Source organism: Tympanuchus pallidicinctus, unplaced genomic scaffold (genome assembly GCF_026119805.1).
Source record: "Tympanuchus pallidicinctus isolate F22 unplaced genomic scaffold, pur_lepc_1.0 scaffold5, whole genome shotgun sequence".
NCBI classification, from domain to species: domain Eukaryota; kingdom Metazoa; phylum Chordata; class Aves; order Galliformes; family Phasianidae; genus Tympanuchus; species Tympanuchus pallidicinctus.
The window spans coordinates 48,300,078-48,306,939 of record NW_026294769.1 but is presented as its reverse complement, the minus strand read 5'-3'; the positions used below and the strand labels follow the sequence as shown (position 1 = coordinate 48,306,939).

Genomic DNA, 6,862 nt, shown 5'->3' with positions numbered 1-6,862 from the left:
AATTCTTAGTCGTTACATGATAGTCTGCATTCGCCCATCCTAATTGCTGACATCTCAGCTTATTAACTGGAAATTAGAACCCAGACAAGAGCCAGGCCTCCTGAGTCCTGTGGCAATACACCAGCTGCTGCACACACAGTGCAAGGTATGTATGTTGGTGGGGCTGCTTCAAAATTGACCTTGGCACACGCAAATCACTGCTGCTATTAAAATCATATCTACAGAGTCAGACATATATTTGCAGCCTGCATATAAAAAACATAACTTACAATATAACTGGGTCTGAAAGTATTGCATTTAACAGATTAGACCAAATTAATCCTTGATGTTACAGTAGGAAAATCAGAAAGCCCTGTGATCCTGAAATAGTGGGTGCAGATAAAATTGTCATTTAGTATTTCTCATGGCTGCTCTTCTTTTTTTTTTTTTTTTTATTTGTTTTCCTACTCAGAAAGGCCCTGATGAGGTCTTGAGAGCCTGTAGGTGATGCTCAGAATGGTGGTGTTTGAATGATTCATCAGTTTAAAAATGGATTTCTAACCACCAGTGCATGATTAATTAAGTTAACGAATCTTTGGACACTAAATAACCCACCCAAAGGACATACAGCTTTACAGAAACCACTGGTGAAAGCAGCATCTCAGGTCAAGGTTGTATGGAAGACTTTGCTTTCTCTGAACTAAGATTGCTAAGGAAGTTTGGATTTCAAGTTTTTCTTTTGAAACCAAGTGCCAACTTGCAAAGAATAACTCAAATATTCCCTGAAGAGTCAAATGACTTTGAACTGATGTCTACTGATAGTCAAACATAATGTTATATTCATTTAAGCCCTCATCCAATAAAGTGTGTGACCACATGTGTAATTCTAAGCACAAAAGTGTGGCTGTACAAAATATCCTTGGAGGAGGGCTTGACCAGCCAGCTGCCCACACCACCAGAACTTCATTGTGGAGGTTGTGGAAAGATCCTGCATGAAGGGCTAGTCAAAACATAGGAGGTTGTCTGTTAAAGACAGGGCCATTGATAATATGAGCTGAAAGCTTGACGTTGTAAAAGACCCGATGAATCACTGGCACAACATATAGCTCGAAATATCTTTGTAGGAGAAGAGGCATGTAAAGAGATGTCTGAAGAATCCTGCCTTTTGGGTCCCCTTTATTATTTTTTCTCCTTGCTTGACATTGAACATGTCTTGTATCCTAGCAGCATTAAAAACAATCAGAAAAGGGTGTTTGTTCTGCTAGCTTGTCATCTGCAAAATACGGCTGGAGAAAGATAAGAATGTGCACAGCTCTCATTTCTTTTAATACAATAGCTGCACTGAAAGCACACTGCTGAAATTATTGTCCTATTCCATTCTGAACACGGACAGAATTAGGATGACATTCCATGCTTTACCGATATTACATTTTGCTTCTCAGGGTATTGATTTAGTCTCTATTTCCCCTATGAAGTCCTTCAACCACAGTTAGAACATACCTCAAACGTTCACAGCAATTTCTGGAGACTGCTGCAACTCTAGAAACCACAACACACCGGTGACACAGGCCAGCATAGGAGGAGAAGACCTATTCTGCCTCATGCAGCCACTGGGAGAGCATGTTGTACTCCTGCAGTGTTGTTGGGTAGTTTTGTCTATTGGAAAATTAAAGTCTGAGGGTCTCGAAGGAATGGAAGACCTGCACACCTCAGGTGTCCAACATCAGTGTTGTGAAGACTTCTCCCCCATGACCAGACGAAGACTGACATATGTGGTAAGAAAAAGTAGTTTGGTTAGCCCAGTGACAACTATGCAGGCACCTCTAGATGGTGGTCTTCATTGGAGCGGCTGGCCAGTGTCATACAGGGAGCTCATGACTGAACAGGGGGACAACTGTGATTTCCCAAGTCCTATGGAGTTAAGTGTTGTAGACACAGAAACACATTCTCTCTAAAGGAAACATTTTACATTTAAAAACAAAAGGCAACAGTACAACATTTATGCATATTACACAGGTCTTCTTGTGTTAACTGAAATAGGTACCAAAATGTTCTGTTATATAGTGGAGCTTTTAAAAACTCATAAAGAGTTTCAGTGATTGCAACAAAGTTTATTTTCCAAATGTGTTTCAACTGGCTTACTAACGATACAGCTTCTTGTGCAGTCATGTGGGGTACATATCATTGCATTAAATGTGCAATTTAAATAAAGGCAAGTAAATGATAGTAATCATAATACAAAAGCTTTGATAGGGAAATTGCTAGGAAAGAAATTGTTGACAAAAGATTGTAACAGAATCTTCTCAGTTATAGGCAGCACCATTTAAATATTTAGATGCATTAAATGCCTTGAAGTCTGGCATGAACTCAGAACATGTATTTTTGATAAAAACATAAGAGATTTCAGTATTAGCAATCATACAGTTCTTTTTTTAAAAGTGAATTCCTTGTATTTGCAATTGTAGAAAGGCTTGGAAATAGTACCAAATGCCCTTAAAAACTTTGACAGCTTCAGAGAAGAATCTCACATTCAAAAATTCATGATTTTTTTTTTTTCCTGAATGTGTTCCAAATGCATTTTAACATCACAGCTTGAAGCAAATAACACAACCTTTTGAAACTTCTGAAATTATTTCTAACGGTTGTGCCTATAAATTATGAAACCAATCCCTGTGTTGGTGAACATTTTGATACTTTGATAAATTTTTGTGGGCTCTTTACTTGCTGGATCCTCCTGCTGCATCTGTATAACAAGCAGGGATGCACAGCAGATTGAAATCTGTGGAGGGATGCAATCCCAACGACCCCATGCTATATGCTGTAGACATTTTGAGGGTCTTTTCTTTAGACTAGGTTAGTTCCATGATGTGAGCAACCATTAGCTCCTGAGCTCAGTAGAAGTGCAACTGAAGGGTATCTTCCAGTTTTCTTTACCTCACAACTAAACTCTCTTTGCTCTGCGGTGTAGACCAAAGCTTGGTCAACTGGGGTTGATGATTCACTTCAAAATTGCTCTCCTGACCTCAGATTTAGTCAGAAACATTCCATATTTCTTCACTAAAGACAGAGGTCCTTCAACTCGCCCCCAGGTTGAAGCTAAGAGGCAAGAGCACTATGGCTGCCATTGGAAGTCAGCAAACAGTTATCTACTGCTGGGAGAAGCAGGAACATTAGGGAAAACACTGTTAAAACCACCCTGTCTGCTCTCATCTGTTACCAAATAGCTATAAGGAATTTTCTACAGTTTACACTGAAACATGAAAATCTTTACTGACTGATGGGCCATGGGCAATCCAGTCACATTTTGTTCCTTGGCAAAGGAGAGTTAGGACAGATTGCTGTGTCACAGAGGAGACCGTTATTCAGAATCAAGACTATTTTTAACACATGAAAGCAGAGAGATAAGTGTAAATGTTACTTTATAATTAACATCTGATGAACGTAAGTCTGTTGATTCATTTTCCATTACTGAATCCAATCTACATATTATAAAATGTTACTGATTTTTGAAAACTGAAGTGCCACCAGCCAACTTCTGAGAATCTGTGCACCTGGAGGGAAGTTTGAATGGGCATATTGCCCATGGCCAAAATGTGCAACCTGTTGGATAGTTCAGCTCCACTGCCTTGCTGGGCATCCACAAGACAGATAGCTTCCTGAGGTGAATTACAGTCACTAACTGAAATCCCGCTTTTTAAAAATTTATTTGTTTATTTTTAATTCATTTGGAAGAGAGTGTAAGAGTAAGAAATAAGATAATGAAGCATGGAATGCAAGGTACAGAATACCTGCCACAACCATCCTCTGCACTGATCTCTCAAGAATGTTACTGAGAGAACGGCTTCTTAGAAATTTCACTTTGTGACTGCTCTCTTGGAAGTGCTAGAGTTTTTGGTTTGTCATGAAAAGCCACATCATTTTGTGAACACCAAAAGACACACTCTATTGACCAGTGATTTTATTTTCATAATTCATTTGAGTAATATTGTGCATACTTTTCTGTGAAATGAAATGGTGTGACCTAACCATAACTGTAACTGATAATTACCAGAAGCAAGCCAAGATAGCCCTATCAAATTATTATCTATCTGGCATGCATTTTATCCACATTTTGCTTTTCTCTTAATCACTGAAGATAAAATTTTGATTAATCTCTGTAGATTTAAAAGAAAGCACACAGAAAAAAATATTTAGTTGGCTTTATCCTTTTTGATTATAAACAGGGCCATTCTTTGTTGACCAAGTCTTTAAAAGCACGCTCTTCATTTAATGCAAAGCAGTTTTGTGTGGAGGGAATTTGAATGATGTCCCATGCCCCTGAATTTTTGCTATTTCAATATCTGTGCCATAAGGGAAGGAGACAGAAACTGTGAAAATGAAAGAAGAAACAGAATGCAGAAAAGAAATTGTGCATTACTGAGTTTCCTTTGTGAACACTGACAATAAAGTGCACAATAAGTGCAGAAAATGAGATATTACTTGGACAGATTAATCTGCGTTTGTAGTAACTGAGAATTTTAAAAAGTAGTTTTAGGCATTCATTTCTGTAACTTTCATGGACAATAGAAATCACAAAAGCTATCTAGGTTCCAGCAAAAGTACGTGCAATTTTATTCTCTTTGAATAGAAAGCCTTGTTAGAGAAATAGATTAAAATGGTTTGGAGGAGAATCAAGTAATAGTACTGTTCATAGAGGCACAGGGTGGCAGTGGAATTAGGGAGCATGACTTCTTCAAAACACAAGAACTGATGAAAATGACAGATCTGACCTTTCATACTATTGTGACTGCATCAAATTGTACCAAACCATTAACCCTACCATCAAATGAAAGCTCTCACATGGCCTTTCTACAGCACAGGTGGCAGAGCAGTATCTGGCTGGAAAACCCACCCACAGGAATATACAAGCAGCTGTTTGCTTATGCAGACTGCCCAATAATGCCTTCCTGGATTATTCCAGATGCTATGTCCATAGTTTTTACTTAATGAGTGGGATTTGATTCAAATGTTGTTCACTTTCTGATGTCAGAATGCTGTTACTGCACTGTAATGTTTCTATGTGTGTAATTTTCTGTGGTAGAGCTATGAGAAAATCCATTTACTGAACCCTGATTGTGCTGTTCCTGAAATTCAGTTGAATTTCAGTGAACTTCTTGCAGGGTTCAAAAAGAAATCCACAGATTTTTCCCTGGGGACAGAAAACCTCCTCACTCAGTATCTGCCTTACCTTTGCCATTTTCTCAAGATTTCCCCTGCTCACCCCAGAATTTTCCCTGCCTCCACACCCCATCTTCCTTCCCCAGTTTTCTTCCCATAGAGGTTCTTCTATAGGTAAGGATGTCAGCTACTAAAACAGACTTTGAGGAAAATGGAGAGAATGAACAGCAAAGAATGAACTTAAAGGCTGTTACACTCCTAAGACAGCATAATTTCCTGCCAGTTAACTGAAAGCAGTTGTTTAATTTTTCATTGTACCTCTTTGGCTCTGTAGACAAATTCTTCAAATTTATTTGGCAGGATGCTGACGTTTAAGATGCTGAAGTTCTGCTTACCATCATAAGAGGCCACCACACTCATAGATAGTTCTTGATGCACTATTATTGCCTAAGTGTGAAATCCAGGTATGGCCAGTGGCTCACAATTATTTAATACAGCCCCACCCAGTAACCATTCTGCTATCTGCCTTCTCTTATATCTTCTGGAAGCATAAAAGACAATGGAAATTCAGACATAAGTGAAGACATTCTCCTGAATCAGAACCAGGTAGAAAAAGGCGATGGGCAGTAAGAACTGCACCAGGAGAATCAACCCCCCTTACCTGGCCCACCTCACCTGCATGAGACCTGCTGTGGTTTTGACTGCACACTTGCCCAATGGGAAAACAGCCTCTTCTGATGGTATTGTAGCAATCTCTGCTCTGTCATGTCATACAGAAAAATTAAATTCCACTTTTCATTTATGACTACTGGTAAGAGTAGTAGTAATAATGATACTACATGTATCAGTCTGAGTCTGATCCTGACATTAATATTCCTGTTCTCAAGGAAAATCCCCAAGCTCTCTCTTGGAGACTTACATAGATGATTTAAGGATCAAAACCTTAAGCTGTGGAATTTCTGATTGGCTGGATTTGCTTTGCATGACTTAATGCTCACTGTGTAACATATTTCCTTTGCCTCATGTGCCTGAAGAGCTTCCACATACTTTCTTGCCAGCACATGGAGCCATTAGAATCCTTTATTTCTGAGAAAGGTCACATATAAAGTGGCTTAAAAAGCCAGATACTTCACCCCAGAACGTCTGCTAATACAGCTTTGAAGATCTTCCCTGGTAAGCGACACCTACAGACAGCCCATGCAGACACCATGCACTGGGTGGGAAGCACAATTTCAAGCTCTTGTACTGAACACAGCAGTTTTCTCTGCAGTCAAGGGCCAGATCGGAGATGCTGTTGCGAGCTCCTAAGATCACTTCATTATTATGTTGTAGAAGCATACAGACATCCAGCTGAGATATGCACCACTTTTGTACAAACACATCAGAGCCAAACGTCTTAAAGTGTAAGTGAGAAAGTCAGGCAGAGTGCACTGAGGATGAAATAACCTGGAGATGACAAAAATGGCCACAGGTCACAGACTCAGTCTGTAGGAAAGCTTCATGGAGAACCCAGTCTCCTGATGTCAGAATGAGTGACTCTTTCATTGGCCCAGCTGTCTCTTTGAGAATGGTGCAGATGGTTTGGGTGCTGGCTGGTAGAACAGCCTCTGAAGGAAGGATGCAAATCAAATTTGATGGAACAGAGTGGTAACTGGTTAGTTAAGCAGTCTGCTATGATCAAACAACATAATCCCAAGGTACGAAATAGGCTGTAGGTTTTATTTTA

At 39.4% G+C, this 6,862-nt stretch overlaps 1 protein-coding gene across 1 annotated transcript in view; it reads right to left on the bottom strand.

Annotated features, from left to right (window-relative positions):
* STMN2 (stathmin 2) overlaps window positions 1-6,862 on the bottom strand; it is a 34,364-nt gene that overhangs the window by 12,279 nt on the left and 15,223 nt on the right. The window lies entirely within an intron of this gene.